The sequence below is a fragment of the Megalops cyprinoides genome, chromosome 25 (genome assembly GCF_013368585.1).
Source record: "Megalops cyprinoides isolate fMegCyp1 chromosome 25, fMegCyp1.pri, whole genome shotgun sequence".
NCBI classification, from domain to species: Eukaryota; Metazoa; Chordata; class Actinopteri; order Elopiformes; family Megalopidae; genus Megalops; species Megalops cyprinoides.
The window spans coordinates 14,687,099-14,707,847 of NC_050607.1; positions in this window are offsets into that span (position 1 = coordinate 14,687,099).

The window sequence follows — 20,749 nt, forward strand, 5'->3', positions numbered from 1 at the left end:
CTGGTGTGCGCATTATTAACCCCTGCTTTTGGATCGAATCTGCAGATTCTTCAATAAAGTCTATTAAAGCGGTATGATTTGTTGGTAAGTAGGCAAAAGGACATACAGCACGCAATATTGTATCGTCATTTTACGCCTATAAACTACATTTTCATTTGTTTCACATGTTAGCAATACAGCGATGCTGAGAATCCATGGTAACGTGAAATCATCTTGGCTGAACCTATATTCAATCAATATATATCCTTGGCTATCTACATAGCTATATAGTTTAAATAATAACAGTACTAATAAGTTTACATATTTTTCGTACAGTTGCTGCATGAGGTTACAGCAAACGTTACTCCTTTGAGTCATGTTTTTTAGTCGTGGTGGAAAAACCATGGCAACGTGAACGTGGAATATGACGTCACAAATACTTAAAAACATTTTTTTTTCAATCGGTGTGGCCTGTTGTTGACAGGTAATTGCCTGCTGTAAGTGTGGCTATTACCTGAAAGCCGTGCACAAATAAAACTGAATTAACAAGGTCTGCTGTGTGTTTTCTCACACCTGTGGATCCTGACCTGCACCTGAACCAGCAGAAAAACCTGCTGTGAAAGAAAGACATTCCTTTAATGAACACATACAATGCAATTTAGCTTTTCTATTGTTTGTATTATTCCGGCTTTCCTGTAGGCGTGTATTCACCACAATATGGAGGTACCAGTTATCTTACTTCAGTAATTGAGTTACAGCGGCATGTTTTGCCTCATTAACGCTTCTGTGCTGTGCTGTGAAAAGCGCTTTGTGACAGTCCGTTTACAGCAAATAAAATTTGAGTGATTTACACCACACGCTCTCTGGCACAAACGTTATCATGATTAGAAAGGTTGATGTGCAAAGTAGAAATAGAAACAGCAGGACTTCAGGCAGTCTAGCACCCAAACAAGCAACTTTATTGCACACAAACCAGGCAGGTTCTCTTCTTCTCTTTGCAGATCTTCATCAGGCAGAGAATCTGGAGGATATCTATTACAGCAACTGCATTAAAAACTGGGGAAAACACATCACTCTACATAAAGGTGGAAGCAGAAGGAAGAGATGGAGGCAGACTCAGAGACTATGTGCGAAGTGAGAGGAATGGAGGGAGGGGGCGTGGCAGAGGTCACTGTGACCAATCAAAGTGTTGGTGAAAAGAAGGAGGCGGAGAACAAGATGGAGAGGATGAGGATGGAGAGAGGGGCTGTGGAGAGAGAGCTGGAGAGAGTGATGGGGGAGAAGGCGGCCACGGAGGAGGAGCTGGAGACGATGAAGCAGGAGGTGGAGGAGTGGTCCAGCCTGATGGAGCTGGTGGAGATCGAGCTGGACAAGCTGACAGCGGAATGGATGAGGGAGAGAGAGGCGTGGAAGAGGAAGAGCCAGAAGTTCGAGGAGAGCAAACGAGAGCAGGCGATAAAGAGGGAGCTGGAGAGGAGGAGGGAGAGAGAGGTGGTGGAGCGGATGAGGGAGGAGATGGAGAGGGAGAGGGAGAGGATGCGGGAGGAGAAGGAGGAGCTGGTGAGAGGGTTTCTGAGCTTCAACCGCAACTTCATCGAGAACTTCAACCAGAACGAGACGCGGAGGGAGCTGGAGAGGAAGAGGCAGGACGCCAGCGAGTGGCTGAGGATGATGGAGATGGTGGACATAGAGATAGAGACCATCAAGGATGTGTGGAACCGGGAGAGGAGCGAGTGGAGGAGGAAGATCGAGCGGCTGGAGGGGAGCAGGGAGAGGCGAGAGATGTGGCTCGAGTGGGAGAGCATGAGGGAGGAGGCGGTGAGGATGGAGAGGGAGCGCGCGAAGCTGAGGGTGGAGAAGAAAGCAATCGAGAGGATGAAGGAAGAGATGAAGGTGGAGAGGGAGAGGATGAGGGTAGAGAGAGAGGAGATAGAGAGAGAGAAACAGAAGCTCAGGGCGGGAGAGAAAGAAGAGGTGGTGAAAGAGGAGGCGAAAGAAGAGGTGGTGAAAGAGGAGGAGAAATTTAGGGAAGAGGACAAAGAAGAGGAGTTAAGTGATGAGGAGAGAGTGGAGAAAGAGGAGATAATTACAGAGAAGGATAGTGTTATGGAGGAGGAGAAAGAGGAAGTTGTGCAAGAGGAGAGAGTTACAGTGGATAACAAAGAGGAGGCACTGAAAGAAGAGGACAGTGTTATGGAGGAGGAGAAAGAAGAGGTCGTGAATGAGGACAGCATTACACCGGGTGAGAAAGAGGAGATGGCAAGAGAGGAGGAGAGATTCAGCGAGGAGGAGACAGAGGAGAAGTTAAGAGAGGAGGAGAGCGATAAGGAGGTGGAGAAAGAAGAGATGTTGAAAGAGAAGGACAGTGTTACAGAAGAGGAGAAAGTGGGGATGGTGAGAGAGGAGGAGAGAGTTAGGGAGGGGAAAGACGAGATGGTGAAAGACGAAGAGAGAGTTAGGGAGGAGGACAAAGAATCACCAGAAGCAATGCAGGAAGAGGTGCAGAGGACCGAGGACACAGAGATGGGAGAAGAGGGGGCAAGGACGAAAGAAGGGGCCGTGGAGATGGTGATGGAGCTGGAGAGTAACGGAAAAACTGAGAAAGAGACGGAGAAAAAAAGACAACCAGTGCAACACGGAGAGGACACACCACACAAAGCCAGAGGCGGACGAGATGATTGTGGAAAAAATGGAACAAACAGAGGAGGAAGGACATGGACAGGATGAAGGCCACCATCAGGCAGACAGAGAGATGTCTGACAGAAGTACAGGGTAAAACAGAGACAAAGAGAAGGGAACAATGTTGCTTCTCATAACTAGCTGCTCATTAGCAGACGGTGCAGTACCAATCATTGCAAAAGCCTTTTTCCACTATAAGGTTACGGTTCCTCAACTTTATTAAACACCACGTCTTTGTGTGCAATGTAATAATCAGTTGAACATTGATGTTTAAGCATAATAAAACCCCTGTTTGTTCCTTATGATGAATTATACATTTTACATCAACATAAAGTGCTACATGCATGTGATTTAATAATAACAATAATAAAAGACGTTAAGCACTTGTAATCTGGCTCTTTGTTGTGACAGCCAGTTTTAAAGCTTGAACATGACTCATCGTCCCTTGGGGTTCCATCTCTTTATCCAGTGTTTACGGTGAACCATGCAGTGTCACAGCATGTTTAAACAGATAACTTTACATTTCTAATCTGTTAACCATTTTACTTCCTTTTTAGCAGTGCTGGATGGGTTAATGGCTTCACGCAGCTGCCAAAAATTACTCATACACACAAGGTACCAGCTAGCTGGTACGAGATATGAGTGCATAAAACGAAAGATTTGAATTTTTATATAAGGAAAACAAAGATTAAGATATAAGAAATTGCTTTAGGTGGTAGTGGTTCAGGTGTTCAGGTGGGCACAGAAGAGCTGTTTTGTTTTAAACAGTTTAATCTTCCTCTTGGTCTTCCTTTCCAGGCTGAACTGACCAACATCACGATTACAAATGCAGTGGGATGTAGTGGCTAAGAACCAATCGCTTGTTTAATTTAAATAACGTTCACTGTGGACAGGCAAGTGTAAATGAACTATTAAAAAAGAGTATGCAATTCTTTGGTATGTTTTCTGAAACTTTATTATAAAGCAAAGGTAACACAACAATATTAAATGAAAATAAAATTCATATTTGTCATTTTTTACTTGTAACAGCAACTTCTTTCTGGGCTGCCTTTCTGACTCCCATTTCCACTATCTCCCCTGTGGTAATCACAGTGGAGTTATACTTGGCATATCCCCTATTCGGCACATTCAAATTTAATAGCCAGACCTGGACACCCTTCTATTACCGATTTGCCTTCCCTGTGCATTAAGGTAACTTTTATCTTCCATATGAGAACAAACTAATCAAGTTTAAGAAAATTCTTCTCTATATCAGTCTATCATTCTCTTAGATAAATGTTTGTATTTTTGATGCAACTGTACCGTATCACCTGTTTGGTCAAGAACAAAGGTGAAGGGGCATTTATCTTGCCCCGGGACCACGGCAGCGAGGAGAAACGGTCACGCCGTGCTCAATGAAAGGCGAGCCCTGTTAAATGGGGACCTCCAGTGGTCACACAGAATATTGCAGGAAATATACATTAACTTCACAAATGCACATTGTTGAATAAAATTGCTGTTCTTTAGGTAATACTGAGTTACAAATAGATAAGCATGAAGTATCAGCCAAAAGGCTTGCACGGAGAACAGGAGGCGAACCTGACGATGAAGATGAGAACAAAACGCTGAAAAAAGGCTAAAAACGGTCTACCTCTTAAAAAGAGAGCACCCATTCTTATTTCTGAAAAGACGCACTCGCCGCAGGTTGGTTCAGATGTTACTTAGGAGTCAGGTGTGTTTGAAATCAAGGAACAAAAACAGGAGGTAGCTAGCTACGTGCACAGCAAGTAATCTGTCTGCATAGTTTCCAGTTTACCAAGTTGGCAAAGCCAGCTATAATTAGCTTGCCAGTTTAACATCTGGAAAGACAACAAACGTTGGTTTAAGCTACATGCATAGTGCAGTACACAACAAAGCATCATGAATAGTACCAGTGAACCGTTATATCTGTAACTTGCTTCCAGTCTCCCTTATGCGGCCAGTATTAGCCAGCAAGCATAAGTGCTCTAACAGGTGTTTGGTGTCGCACACAGGTGTAGCATATTCGACAGTTTAGTTACTCAAACAAAAGATCGTTCAGATGTGCAGACAAGCTAGTGATGAAATACGTTTTCAAACAGCCACCTCATCTACAGCTCATATTACGGAAGAGCCGCATTGGCCTGCTTGGGATTATGAAGCGCTGGCCAACATAACGGAAGAGTTTGACGTCATCAACCAAAGACATCTAAATGTGTTTTTCTCAAATCACGTTTTGAGTAGACCAAGGGTGTGCACACACACCAATCTCAGCGTGATGCTAAAGCATCTGAGAAGTCTGCTTGATTTTAAATAACTTTCACGAAGTGAATATTTAGTGTTAACGTATTTAAAAATGGTGTGGGAAAACTTTTGCAGAAAGGCGCACTATTGCCTGAAGCACATCGACTCTAATCATAAAACCCTCATGCCGTTCTGACCGATCGACGCACCAGGACACGTTAAAGGTAAAGACGCCGAATGTGTTGGGTCAAATTATACGTAATTAAAATGACGATATCTGGGATATGCACAAGTGTTTTTCCCCTCACAAGTGATGGTGTTTGTTCTTATTCAGCTATGTCAGCAATAACTGTTCTTACAAAACATGTTATCCTCAACAGGTCTTTAACCTGCTAATGAATAATGATCAATTTATTCATAATACTAATTAATTTTAACATTATACGACGTGAATCAGAAGGACAACGCTTACACTGTATTTACTGGTTATGTTGGGTTGTCTTATGTCGTCATAATAGAACAGAACATCCGCTTTGTGACATGCCGACAGTTATGTTATATATTCTGTAAATTATGGTAAAACACTCATTCCACATTGGAAAGCGCAAAGCAATCACATCTTTACGAAACGATTTTGCATTCGCGTACTAATTGTATTTTAATTAATCTACAATGGACTACAAATCTGAACATCTGCGATCATATTATGGTAAGAGTGATCAACGTGAATTGTGTTGAGAAAATGCGTCTCCATCTCTTCCATAATGGGTGGAACTGAAAATTTCTAAATTCCTATCAGCCAATCAATACTTCACTCTTCAATGTTTATACTGTGAAATGCGAGGTGAAGTCTGCCGCCATAATAGCGTTGTAAATCTGTAATAACAATGTCTGCCAAGCGATTACATTAATAAATAGGTAATAACGTCTTCAGTGGATAACTCAAATACAAAATGAAAAGAGGAAATGACAAGTCATTGGTTTCAGCACTTGTATTCACAGTATTTTTTTTTACAATGACTTTAAGTAACATAAGTGCTTCCTTTTAGGACTTATTAAGTGTATCACTTATTAATACAGTGATTTCCTTTACTTCTGTAATGATACATGAATGTTCACCTAGAGATTTTAAATACATTTTAAAAATCACAAGTGAGAACATGTAGTAAAAAAAGGCCTGTTGTACATCAAAAGTAAGCAGTGTGAATACAAAAAGGGGGTAAAACTTAATTGTGAGAGGAGCTGGCAGACCTGTTAAAGTCCTGAGTGGCTCAGTGCTCTTGAAAGCACTGCAGCTCAGAGCTGGATTTTGTTGTTCACCGTTACGCTGCTGTTTTCCACAAGACGACTGCGGTGACCGTCAGGGAGCAAAGAGGAACAGGAGCCGCAGAGACGATGGAGAGCCCGGCCGCTCAGCCCAACAGGGCCAGGAACGCGGCAGGAAGAGGCAGCGGTCCGACCGCAGTCCCGCCAGCGCGTCTCCCAGCTCCCGCAGAGAGGACAGGAAGAGGAGGGTCACTCTGCCCCTCCCAGACCTGAGCTGTCCCAGCTCCTCCAGCAGGGCCATTAAGAAGAGGCGTCTGACTGAACCCTCTCGACGCCCTCCTGCTGCGGAATTCGCCGGCATCTGCTCCCTCAAAACTGACAGGAAGGGGACACCCCTACCCAAAGAGGACACCGTTGGGGCCTCACCTAACCCCGCCCCCGGTCCATCCCCCATATCAAGCACCTCCCTCTACCTCCAGCAGCTGCTGGCGGGTCCCAGCACTGAGAAAGAGGCCTGCGATTCTCCGGCAGTTTCCTGCCCACGTAAAGGTCAGAACACACAGAAAGAGATCCCCTCATTACAGCAATGCACCTCTAACTGCACCGTATTCACTGTAAAACCCTCATCAGAAATATACAAGTTGCACTCAAGCACGACAACCATGCAACTCACAGCTTTATAATATAGTTACTATGCAAGAGTGCTATAATTAGTTTGCAAGCAAGTGTGATGAGTTAGAGATCAAATTTAGAGTTCAAGAAAAGATGTGTTTGTAAGAGGCTGAAATAGTTTGGCAAGTGTTTCACTAATGAATGACAATATCAAGCAGCTCATATTCTCCCACCTCTCTGATCATTTCCAACAGCTTTTGAGGAAAAGTATGTGGAGGATCGCTGCCTTGGAAACGGGGCCTTTGGAAGTGTGTGGGCCGGATACAGGAGAGAGGGGCTACTGCCGGTACACGTCACTCACCTTTCCCACTCGCTAACACAAGCTCAGAGTAACTACCTGTTACACAGGTCAAAGGTCATAGCAGTGCTGTGTCTTCCACAAGAAAACATGAACTGAAATATTAACAAGTGCTTGAATTTCTGCTCTAGGTGGCTATAAAGCACATACCACTGAGGAAGGTGGCCTGGACTACAGTGGTAAGTTGAAACATGGGTTTGTGGGCCTTCATAAAGCATCACAAATGAAAAATGTTTCATTGGAGTACAACACTTGGATTTGTAAATATCATCTTACTCTCTTACCTAGTAAAATATACATTTGGAATGTCTTGTATTAATAGGAAGAGAAAAGAAAATCCAACATTTCAGTGAAAATTTCAAAGTCAGTGTTCCCCTCGTTCTGTAGAAACTCTAGTCTAGGATTTGGGATGAACCAATCACAACACTTATGATTCGCCTCACAGGTTCGAGACGGAAGGCAGCAGGAGCTCCCCCTAGAGGCGGCCTTGCTGCAAATTGTGGGCAGCGGGGGCTCCAGGGGTGTCACGCGCCTCCTCGAGTGGTTTCAGCTCCCAGAGGAGGTGCTGCTGGTCCTGGAGAGGCCTGTACCCTGCATGGACCTTCTGGACTACCTGGTATACAAAAGGGCATATCTGGAGGAGAGCGAGGCCAAGGTAACAGCACAGACAGCTCACCTTTTCATATTAATGTACATTCTTTTAATAACTGATCCTGGATCATAATCTCAATCATGCTCCCAATGGTCAGGGGTTAGAGTAAGGGAACGACAAACTGTTATCAGATCTGCTGTAGAGGGTAGAGTGTTTGAACACAGCTATAGCCAACATCCTAATCAGCTGTTTCTCATTGGCATCCTCTGTAGGTGATCATGAGGCAGCTGGTAGAGGCCGTGCAAGGGATCCACAGCAAGGGCGTGGTTCACCGGGACCTGAAGCCAGAAAATGTTCTGATTCAGTCCGGCTCCAGGGTGCAGGTCCACCTCATTGACTTTGGCTTGGGCTCCATGCTGTGTGACAGTCCCTACAGCAGCCTCCGTGGTGAGAGAGCTTTTGCCATGCCTACACAAAATGTCACAGATTTTACATTACACATTTACTGTAAACGTGTGCACCATCAAACTAAAACAACCACAAAAATTTGCAACAGGAATATTCACCATGATTTAGAAAAGAACAAGCACTTACCCTCAAGCACCTTGAAGAGGATTGCAGAACAGCTTCCAACAGATTACCCCCACATACACTGCTGCTCACACTGTCCTCACTTGAATTCCACAGGCACACCCCTGTACCTGCCTCCAGAGTGGTACCTGTTTAATGAGATAGAGGCTGAATCCTCCACAGTCTGGCAGCTGGGGGTCATCCTCTACCAGCTCCTCTGTAGAACCTTGCCCTTCTACAACTCAGAGGAGATCACCCACAAAAAGCCAGTGATGGGGGTGAAGCTGTCAGGAGGTAAGCAGGACTGGAGCATGGCAGAAAGTGGTTGGACATTTCAAACAGATGAAGTCATTTAACTGGCCAAATAAATGACCAACCAGTGAATTTCCCTGTATTAATTCCATATTTATCATACTTTCATACTCCAACCAAGTTCAGTCTCAGAGTTTTGACCCCCTCCTCCTACCTGTTCTTGACACGCTCTGCACCTTCCTCTCTTGACCCCTCAGAGTGCCTGAACTTGCTTGGGAGCCTCCTCAAAAAGCAGCCCGAGGCAAGACCCACCCTGGAGCAGATACTGCGTCACCCCTGGCTGCAGTGAGGCTGCTGCGGAGACCCTGACGCAGAGCTGGCCACAGGGCACTGTAGAGGATCAGAATGACTGAAAACCCCGCCTCCCTCCAAGCCCCGCCCACGTTTACCACCAAATACAGCGATTATTGCTAATAATCACTGTATATAGCAGCTGATAGTTTTCGTTACCTTTATTATAAGGACATCCACTCCTTCCATCATTATTTGCAATGTTTATATAGTGATATATTGCTTATATAAAATGAATCCATATTTGGCCAAATTCTACGTACCTAGGGTCTACATGAAGTAAGAGAGACCGAAATTAGCAAGCTGTACTGATTACATGAAACCGCCAATGAAAAGTAGAACATACCTTGTTTCAATAATTTTATAAACTAACAATACCTAAATGGTGCTGCTGGATTTGCTAGCTAGCTGGTGAATGAGCTGGCTAAAAAGCTCATGCACCAGCTTTTAAAGAGAGACCTTTTTGGAGACTATTAATATTACAGAGTAGACTTTAGTTGCTCGCTCACCAAAAAACTATTTCTCAAAAGAGATGGAAAATCTTCAGTAAATTTTAGTTCTGTGGAATGGACCAGTTACAATATTTACGGTTGTCAATTTGCAATGATATATGAAAATGCTATTTACCTGTTGTTTATGGATGAATATTGTAAACTTGTAAATGTTTTTTTTTTGTCAAAACACTACTGAGGAATGAAGGAAAGAACAAGTAAAGCAAGTCAAAATTCTACTGATATTACATTTTTGGGAAAAATTGAATTACGCTCTAGCCAGTTTTAATAGAAGGCACATGGTTACTTGATTCTGAGGTGTGTTCTCATGACCACCAAATTCAAATTTCACAAAATTTGAAAATAGAACATGTTGTCTCATGCCTATCAATTACCTATTCTGTATGATCATAGTCCAACCTGCCACAAACCGGTTTAACAAACTGGACACATTAACAACACAACTGCACTACAAAATCAAGAAACCTAGGAAATAATTAAGAAAAAGATAATTGTCATGGAGGCCTGGACACCCCAAATTACATCCAGCTCTACCCATCAAACCATCCACTTTATATAACCAAATGGATGCATCTAAACTGCCACGACCAGTATGCATTAAAAACAGGTCAAGCAGAACTAGAATAAATGTCCAACACTGTCTTACCATTCCGTACTGTTCATAACTGACCCTGGATCAGTATTTGAATTATGCTCCAAATGGTCAGGGGCTAGGATTACAGATCAACAAGCTGATCTCAGATATGCTGTAGAGGGTAGAGTACCTGGAGTGTTTGCACACAGCAGTAACCACATTGCATACGTTCTCATCAGTTGTTTCTCACCTGCGCCCTCTGTAGGTGATCATGAGGCAGCTCATACAGGCCATGCAGGGGGTCTACAGCAGGGGTGTGGTCCACCGGGACGTGAAGCCAGAAAATATTCTCTTTCAGTCCGGCTCCAGTGCAGGTCCACGTCATCGACTTCGGCTTGGGCTCCGTGCTGTGTGGGAGCAGAATCCTCCAGTCTGGCAGCTGGGGGTCATCATGTACCAGCTCCTTTGCAGGGCTATGCCCTTCTACAACTCAGGAGATCATCTGCAAGAAGCCAGCAGTGGGGGTGAAGCTGTCGGGAGGTAGGCAGCATGGGACCGCATGGGGTGCTCCTGTCGCTTTAAAGGCCACCCAGGACTGCTGTGTGGAAAGAGAAGGAAGCCTTTAAAAATTAATTTTGGGAGAAAGTGGTTGGGCGTTTCAAGCAGACGAAGTTAAAAAGTCATTTAGCTAGCTGAACTTAAGTCTTTCCCTGTGTTTTTTCCTCATTTATGGTACTTCTTATGCTCCAGCTAAATTGGATCTTAGGCTTGACCCCCTGCTCCTACCTCTTCTTGTTCTGTTCTGCACCTTCCTCTCTTGACCCCTCAGAGTGCCTGAACTTGCTTGGGAGCCTCCTGAAGAAGCAGCCTGAGGCAAGACCCACCCTGGAGCAGATACTGTGTCACCCCTGGCTGCAGTGAGGCTGCTGCAGAGACCCTGACGCAGAGCTGGGTACAGGGCAATTTAAAGGCTCAGAATGACTGGAAAGCCCCGCCTCCCACCAAGCCCCGCCCATGTCCACCACCAATCAGAGAAGCACTCTCCTTTGGCAGCACTGCCTGACAGTCATAAGGTAACATCTTAATAAACTATACCATACCCTGCATGTAGCTAATATTCATTATACACAGAAGTCAGTACACTCGATATAGCAGTTTATGTTACTGGTGATAATGAGTTCCATTATTGCTAAGCCCTGAAAGGACTGTTGTATTGCCTGTATTTTTCTCCCTTTGTGCCCTAAGGTAATCTGACCTGTCTCTCTCTCCTCTACCTCTACAAATTGTTTCCTAAAATCAGGCAAAACCAGCAAAGTGCTGCTCTACAACAGGGGACCAAATGCAGTTAGCAGGAACCAAAATCTCAAGATGTGTCCCTTGTTTATGAATTATTTAGTTTTTGTCAAAACAGCTATACGGCATTAAATTATTTATTCATTTGAGACATCTTATATTGTCTTAACTGAACCTGGATCAGAATTTGCATCATACTCCAAATGATCAGGGGCTAGGATTACAGATCAACAAGCTGATCTCAGATCTGCTGTAGAGGGCAGAGTACCTGGAGTGTTTGCACACAGCAGTTGCTACTTTGCATACATTTTCATCAGTTGTTTCTCACCTGCACCCTCTGCAGGTGATCATGAGGCAGCTCATACAGGCCATGCAGGGGGTCTACAGCAGGGGTGTGGTCCACCGGGACGTGAAGCCAGAAAATATTCTCTTTCAGTCCGGCTCCAGTGCAGGTCCACGTCATCGACTTCGGCTTGGGCTCCGTGCTGTGTGGGAGCAGAATCCTCCAGTCTGGCAGCTGGGGGTCATCATGCACCAGCTCTTTTGCAGGGCCATTCCCTTCTACAACTCAGGAGATCATCTGCAAGAAGCCAGTGGCGGGGATGAAGCTTTCGGGAGGTAGGCAGGACTGGGACCGCATGGGGTGCTCCTGTAGCTTTAAAGGCCACCCAGGACTGCTGTGTGGAAAGAGAAGGAAGCCTTTAAAAATTAATTTTGGGAGAAAGTGGTTGGGCGTTTCAAGCAGACGAAGTTAAAAAGTCATTTAGCTAACTGAACTTATGTCAAACCAATCACTTTCTCTGTGTTTTTTCCTCAAGTATAGTCCTTTTTATACCCCAGCTGAGTTGGATCTTAGGCTTGACCCCCTCCTCCCACCTCTTTTTGACCTACCACCAATCAGAGAAGCACTCTCCTTTGGCAGCACTGCCTGACAGCCATGAGGTAACGTTTTATTAAAACATATCATACCCCTGCATTTTGCTTATACACAATGTACAAAAATAACATATTACACACAGCCTCTTCATATAGTTGTTGATATTATCAGAGATAATCAGTTCCTATATTAGCCCTAAAGCATTGTTGTATTGCTCGTATATTTCTCCGTTAAGCCCTAAGATCGTCTGACCTGTTTCTCTCTCACTCGTTACAGACTGCCTCATAAAATCAGGTACAACCCCAAGGGATGGCTCGACGACAGGAGATCAAATGCAGCTAGCAGGAACCCCGCACCTGAAACGTGTCCTTTATATAAGTTTTTATTTCTGTCAAAACACAAATGTGGCATTTCGTTATGTTTTGCATGCTTTTGGAATCATCACGTTTTCTTGAAAATATATATTTTGTTAAAGTATAAATACAGTTGGCTGTTTGAATTTTTCATCTGATTTATGATTAACATATTGTTATTAAACTAATACTCCAAGAATAATGTCCTGTTCTTGTATATAACATTATTGCTGCATGTGAAATAGCTGTGAGGGGAATAAGTTTGTCTGTACAAGAAGAACCAACCCATGACAACTTGTTTTTTAAATATCAAAAGATTGTTAAGAAATGTATCATCATATCAACTCTGGATAAAAATATTACACCAAAGCCTTTACACATTGAGTGATATGTCATTTTCAGATGACAGTAATGTTATATTTGGAAAGATCTGGCCATTCAGGAAACTGGTACACATGAATCTCTGGTTTTGGCAATACTTACAGTAAGTAAGAGAACACACAAAATTCTCACCTATTCATCAATCATTCTTCCGAACTGATTTCTCCCTGAAAAGAGTACCATCATGTCAAACATATCTAACACAACGACTCACCCAGTCATAACCTCTGAATGCATGCCAATCAGCTTCAACCTTTACAGCAAAGTGGTTTAACACATAAGGCATATTAACAACACAACTGTACTGGAAAATCAAGAAACCTAGGAAACAAGTAAGAACCTTACAAAAAGAAAAATCATTACCTTGACGAGCTAGTCTTCAGCCACTGCTACCTAGCAAACCAGCTACTGTACTTAACCAAATGGAGCCATCTAAATTGCCAAGACCAATACGCATGAAAACGGATCAAGCAAAAAATCTGAAAAATCGTCATGGTCAATGGTCGCTGCCTTTACTGTTCCTCAGTACGATTGTAAAACAGCATACTCGCTTTTAAAACTGATCACTAAAACTTGAATAATTTTAAAATCACAATTATCAGCATACCTGCCACATCCTTGTCCTACAGTGGTTCCGTTGTCAGTAACGGCCTACCTGCTGCGCTCCTTTCTGTAAAGAGAAGGAAAAAAAGAAAGAAAGAAGAAGAAAAAAAAAGAATTTTAGCTTTTACACGTTGTTTTGCAAATTGTTAATAGCAATGATATCGTCGGTTGTCTCCGCCATGGGCATTTTCTTTCTGTAGCTCAGGCTGCTTCGCCGTTCAGCACCGAGGGCGCCATTCGACAAACGCCCTGCTGCTGAGGATTTCGAAACCACAGTGACAGGCCCACCGGTGTGCGAAAGACCGCACCAACCAGAAAAGACTTAATTACCTTTGATTACTTCACGTACTAATCGGGAGCGAAGTGTATTTTAATCAAGGAATAAAACACAAGGTCAAAACCTACCTACACAGCAAGCAGTCCATCTGCCTAGTGTCTAGACTACCAAGTGGGCTAAGGCAAGGCAGCTACAACTAGCTTCCCAGTTTAACATGTGTAATGAAAACAGGCGTCGATTTACAGATGCATAATGCAATATACAACAAAACATCATGAACAGTACCAGAAAATCGTTATGTCTATGACTCGCTTCCAACCCTTTGTATGCTTTTTTACTTTATTGTTATATAAAACGATTTCAAACGAACAGCCAGCTCTGTATCTTACATCACGACAGCGCCGCGTTGGCCTTCTTGGGAGTATGAAGCGCTGCGCACCGGGACAGACTAACGGACGAGCTTGACGTCATCAAGCGAAGTTTGTCCGTTTTTTTCCCCCTCAAACAGTCTCAATGCGGTGCTAGAGTCTGTGAATCCTGCTCGATTTTAGATAACTTTACTTTATTATTGGTGTAGTAAGGGAGTTTATTGTATTTTAAATCAAGGAACAAAATGCGAGGTCAAAAGCTACCTACACAGAAAGCAGCCCATCGGCCTTGCGTCTGGTCTACCGAGTTCGCAAAGGCGGCTAAATAACTAACTTGCCAGTTTAACATCCGGAATAAAAACGTTGGTTTAAGCTACATGCATAATTCAGTATACAACAAAGCATCATGAACAGCATCAGTGAATCGGTATCTCTACAACCCGCCTCCAACCTCCTGTAAGCGGCCAGTATGGGTAGTATCAGCCAGCAAGGACAAGCGCTCTTACAGGCGTTTGGTGCAGCACACAGGCGTAACTTGCCCTCTACCGTTACCTTCAGCGTATTCGACGGTTTAGTTACTCCAAGAAGCCAAACTAGCAGTGTAAAAAGTTTTCAAATGAACAACCACCTCTACACCTTACATTACGACAGCGCCGCGATGGCCTTCTTGGGAGTATGAAGCGCTGCGCACCGGGACAGACTAACGGACGAGCTTGACGTCATCAAGCGAAGATATCCGAATGTGTCCGTTTTTAACCCCTCAAATAACGGTCCATATTACACTAAAGATGCGCACACCAGTCTCAGTGCTGTGCTGAAGTGTCTAAGAAGTCTGATTGATTTTAGATAACTTTAATATTATAGGAGTAAGGGAGTTTATTATAGTAAACTCTACGGAACCCGAGGAGCCGTCGAATCCTTCGGTAGCGGAATGTAAGACACTCACGTGAGGTGAATATTTAATATTCACATATTCATGAATGCTGTGGCAAACTTTGACAGAAAGTAGCAACGTTGACTGCAACACATCTTCTCTTGGTAAAATCTCCATGTTCGCTCTCAGTAGCCCTTATGTCCCGACGACGCCCGGGGACACGTTAATGAGATATGGGGGTATTCGGAAGTGATGGCTATTTCATCAAAGTAATGGAGTTTTTATTATTATTATTATTATTCCAAATGTTGAACGTGAATAAGGATTGGGTTATTCTTGTCTATGTCCCCTAGCCCTCGTCTGTGTTGGACTCTGTGGGCATATGTCCACTTTGTGTAACGGGTAGCATTGTGCCAGTCGTAAAGAAACTGGTTCACTGTTTCCACTACAAAGCATGTTCAAATCCATTTTAAATTGGGCAAATTCTACCCACGTCTCTAGTAAGTGGGATTACTACTGTTCGTTATTCACAGTAGTCTTAGCGATCTTAATTTAAGTTCAGAAAACAGGTTCTCCTCAACAGGTATTTAACCTATCAATGAATGATAAATCACTAATTTATTAACAATTATCTTTACCATTGATGAGTCAGAAGGACAACGCTTGCACTAAGCCTATGTATTTACTTGTCATCTTGGCTGATGTCGTCATAATAGAACAGAACATCTCTGCATTGTGACATGCCTACAGTTATGCTATATATTCTGTAAGTTATGGTAAAACACCCATTCCACATTGGAAAGCGCAGACAATTTTGTGAAACAATTTACGAAACTTTACGAAGCAATTTTGTTTTAGCCTACTTATTGTATTTTAATTTTTTTATATTTTAATCTACAATGGACTACACATCTGAACATTTGCGATCCTATCATGGTAAGAATGATCAATGTGAATTCTGTGTTGCATCTTCATCACCTCCATAGGAGAAGGAACTGCCATGTGCTGCCAATTTTTCATTTCGTATGAACCAATCAAGACTTTACTCTCCAATGTTATTACTATGAAATGTGAGGTGAAGTTTGCAGCCATACTGGCGTTGCAAGTATGTACTAACAATGTCAAGTGAAAAAATTAATAAATAGGTAATAACGTCTTCAAAATATGACCTGAAGAGGAAATGATGACAAAGGAAATGGCAACAATCATTGGTTTAAGCACTTATATCAGTTATTATTATTATTATTATTACAATGACTTACAAAGACTTCCTTAATAGACAATATAAGTGCACTTATATTACTTATTGTTACAATACTTCTACAAGGGTACACACATGTTTTTAAAAAGATATATTTTACAAATAAAAACATTTAGTAAGAAACCACCTGTTGTACATCAATCGTAAGTGCTGTGAATATAAAAAGGGGGTAAAACTTGATTGTGAGAGGAGCTGGCAGACCTGTTAAAGTCCTGAAAGCACTCTTGAAAGCACTGCAGCTCAGAGCTGGATTTTGTTGTTGACCGTTACGCTGCTGTTTTCCACAAGACGACTGCGGTGACCGTCAGGGAGCAAAGAGGAACAGGAGCCGCAGAGACGATGGAGAGCCCGGCCGCTCAGCCCAACAGGGCCAGGAGCGCGGCAGGAAGAGGCAGCGGTCCGACCGCAGTCCCGCCAGCGCGTCCCCCAGCTCCCGCAGAGAGGACAGGAAGAGGAGGGTCACTCTGCCCCTCCCAGACCTGAGCTGTCCCAGCTCCTCCAGCAGGGCCATTAAGAAGAGGCGCCTGACTGAACCCTCTCGACGCCCTCCTGCTGCGGAATTCGCCGGCCTCTGCTCCCCCAGCACAGAGGAGAGGACACCCCACCTACCCAAGGGAGATGCCCCTGGTGCTTCACCAAACTCCGCCCTAAACCCCGCCCCCGGCCCATCCCCCATATCAAGCACCTCCCTCTACCTCCAGCAGCTGCTCGCAGGTCCCAGCGCTGAGAAAGAGGCCTGCGATTCTCCGGCAGTTTCCTGCCCACGTAAAGGTCAGAACACACAGAAAGAGATCCCCTCATTACAGCAATGCACCTCTAACTGCACCGTATTCACTGTAAAACCCTCATCAGAAATATACAAGTTGCACTCAAGCACCACAACCATGCAACTCACAGCTTTATAATATAGTTACTATGCAAGAGTGCTATAATTAGTTTGCAAGCAAGTGTGATGAGTTAGACATCAAATTTAGAGTTCAAGAAAAGATGTGATTGTAAGAGGCTGAAATAGTTTGGCAAGTGTTTCACTAATGAATGACAGTATCAAGCAGCTCATATTCTCCCATCTCTCTGATCGCTTCCAACAGCTTTTGAGGAAAAGTACGTGGAGGATCGCTGCCTTGGAAACGGGGCCTTTGGAAGTGTGTGGGCCGGATACAGGAGGGAGGGGCTTCTGCCGGTACACGTCACTCACCTTTCCCACTCGCTAACACAAGCTCAGAGTAACTACCTGTTACACAGGTCAAAGCTCATAGCAGTGCTGTGTCTTCCACAAGAAAAAAATAATTAAAATATAAACACATGCTGTTATCTGTGTTCCAGGTGGCTGTCAAGCACATTCCGCTGAAGAAAGTGGCCTGGACTACAGTGGTAAGTTGAAACATGGGTTTGTGGGCCTTCATAAAGCATCAATAATGAAAAATGTTGCATTAGAGTATGGATGGTGTCAATAGTCTTACTCTTGTACGTAGAAAACTATACGTTTGGAAAGTCCTGTATTAATGGGAACAGAAAATTAAATCAAGCATTTCAGTGACTACTTCAAAATCAGTGTTCACCTCCTCCTGCAGACAATGTAGTCTTGGATTTAGGATAAAAGTACCCGTGTTTGATTTGCCTCACAGGTTCGAGACGGAAGGCAGCAGGAGCTCCCCCTAGAGGCGGCCTTGCTGCAAATTGTGGGCAGCGGGGACTCCAGGGGTGTCGCGCGCCTCCTCGAGTGGTTTCAGCTCCCAGAGGAGGTGCTGCTGGTCCTGGAGAGGCCTGTACCCTGCATGGACCTCCTGGACTACCTGGTGCACAGAGGGGCACGTCTGGAGGAGAGCGAGGCCAAGGTAACAGCACAGGCAGCTCACCTTTTCATCCTAATGTATTCTTTTTAATAACTGATCCCGGATCATACTCCAAAAGGTTTGAGGCTAACATCAGAGATTGATAAACTGATCTCAGATCTGCTGTAGAACATACAGAGTATCTGGAGTGCTTGGCCACAGCAGTAGCTACTTTGCATATGTTTTCATCAGCTGTTTCTCACTGGTGCCCTCTGTAGGTGATCATGAGGCAGCTGGTAGAGGCCGTGCAGGGGATCCACAGCAAGGGCGTGGTTCACCGGGACCTGAAGCCAGAAAATGTTCTGATTCAGTCCGGCTCCAGGGTGCAGGTCCACCTCATTGACTTTGGCTTGGGCTCCATGCTGTGTGACAGTCCCTACAGCAGCCTCCGTGGTGAGAGAGCTTTTGCCATGCCTACACAAAATGTCACAGATTTTACATTACACATTTACTGTAAACGTGTGCACCATCAAACTAAAACAACCACAAAAATTTGCAACGGGAATATTCACCATGATTTAGAAAAGAACAAGCACTTACCCTCAAGCACCTTGAAGAGGATTGCAGAACAGCTTCCAACAGCTTACCCCACATACACTGCTGCTCACACTGTCCTCACTTGAATTCCACAGGCACCCCCCTGTACCTGCCTCCAGAGTGGTACCTGTTTAATGAGATAGAGGCTGAATCCTCCACAGTCTGGCAGCTGGGGGTCATCCTCTACCAGCTCCTTTGCAGGGCCATGCCATTCCGCAACTGGGAGGAGATCACCCGCAAAAAGCCAGCGATGGGGGTGAAGCTGTCAGGAGGTAAGCAGGACTGGAGCATGGCAGAAAGTGGTTGGACATTCCAAACAGATGAAGTCATTTAACTGGCCAAATAAATGACCAACCAGTGAATTTCCCTGTATTAATTCCATATTTATCATACTTTTCATACGCCAACCAAGTTCAGTCAGTTTTGACCCCCTCCTCCTACCTGTTCTTGACTCGCTCTGTGTCTTCCTCTCTTGACCCCTCAGAATGCCTGAACTTGCTTGGCAGCCTCCTTAAAAAGCAGCCCGAGGCAAGACCCACCCTGGAGCAGATACTGCGTCACCCCTGGCTGCAGTGAGGCTGCTGCGGAGACCCTGACGCAGAGCTGGGCACAGGGCACTGTAGAGGATCAGAATGACTGAAAGCCCCGCCTCCCTCCAAGCCACGCCCATGTTTACCACCAATCAGGGAAGCACTCTTCATTGGAAGCACTGCCTGACAGCCATAAGGTAACAGCTTACCCCTGCATATTGTTAATATACACTGTACAAAAATAACATATTACGTACTTTCCCTAGAATTAGCAGCTTGAATTAACAGAGATAATTAGTGCTTTCACTATAAAGCTCTAAAAGGAGTGTAGTATTGCCTGCATATTGCTAATATACACTGTACAAATACAATGCATTACACACAGTCTCTTGATATAGTGGTTCCCATTACGAGAGGTAATCAGTTCTTTTATTAAGAAGCCCAAGACTGTAGTATTACATGTATATTGGTCCCTTTGTGCCCTACGATTGTCTGACCCGTTTCTCTCCTTTAACTCTTTACAGATTGCTTCATAAAATCAGGCAGAACCCTGAAGAGTTGCTCTACGACAGGAAACCAAATGGAGTTAGCAAGAAACTCCCTCCTGAAATGTTTCTCCATTATTATGTATTATTCAACCTTTGTCAAACACAGATTTATTCGTTTTAATATATTTTTAATTCATATTCATTTTGTAGCGATCATACCTGTAAAATACTTATATGTAGACATCTCATGTTTTCCGAAATATTTATTTTCTTAAGTATAATTACATAATACGCTGAATTTATCAACTGATTCATTATTATCTTATTGTTGTGAAACCAATGATCTAAGAGTCATGCCTTGTTCTTGTAATATTAGTATTATTCTATATGCCATATCTGTGAGGGAATAATTTTACTTGCACAGGAGGGGCTAACACAGGAGAACTTGTTTTGTAATTTAATTTTGTAATTCTTGTAATTTTGTAATATCTCTTTGTAATTCTTAAGATTTTTGTATCATGGTATAATGTATCAACTACATATCCATTAAAATGAAAAACATGACAAAAAAAACCTGAACCACTGACTCAGTCATTTTCTATATTACTATAGAGTAACTATATTACTCATATATTTGTAAAGGTCTTATTATATTATATTATATTATTTATGTTATTTGTGGAACTTTGAAGTTTGACATTAAAACAAGTTTCATTCAGCTCTCTCCTCTTTAGCCACCTTAAAACTGCCAAAACAGTTTTAAAAAAGCTCACTATCTAATCCATAATTTCAGTATTTCAACAACTTTGTTGAAAAGTTACTAAATTTCAATTTCCCAGTTTAAGGCCTAAAGCAGCAAATCATTGACAAAGTCAAAAAAAAGCAAAGGCTTTCAGTCTCGAGAGTTTCTGACTAAGAGCAAATATGTTTTATTTGAATACACATTTTAAAGACTGTAAGAAGCACCATTTTCACAGTGATATAAAATTTGGTGGACAAACGGCTGTCGAAGGCAGAAACGAGGGAAGACAGGAAGTCGGAGGCAAAGATGAAAGGATAGGCTTCAACCAGAGGAGGACAGTTTAATGC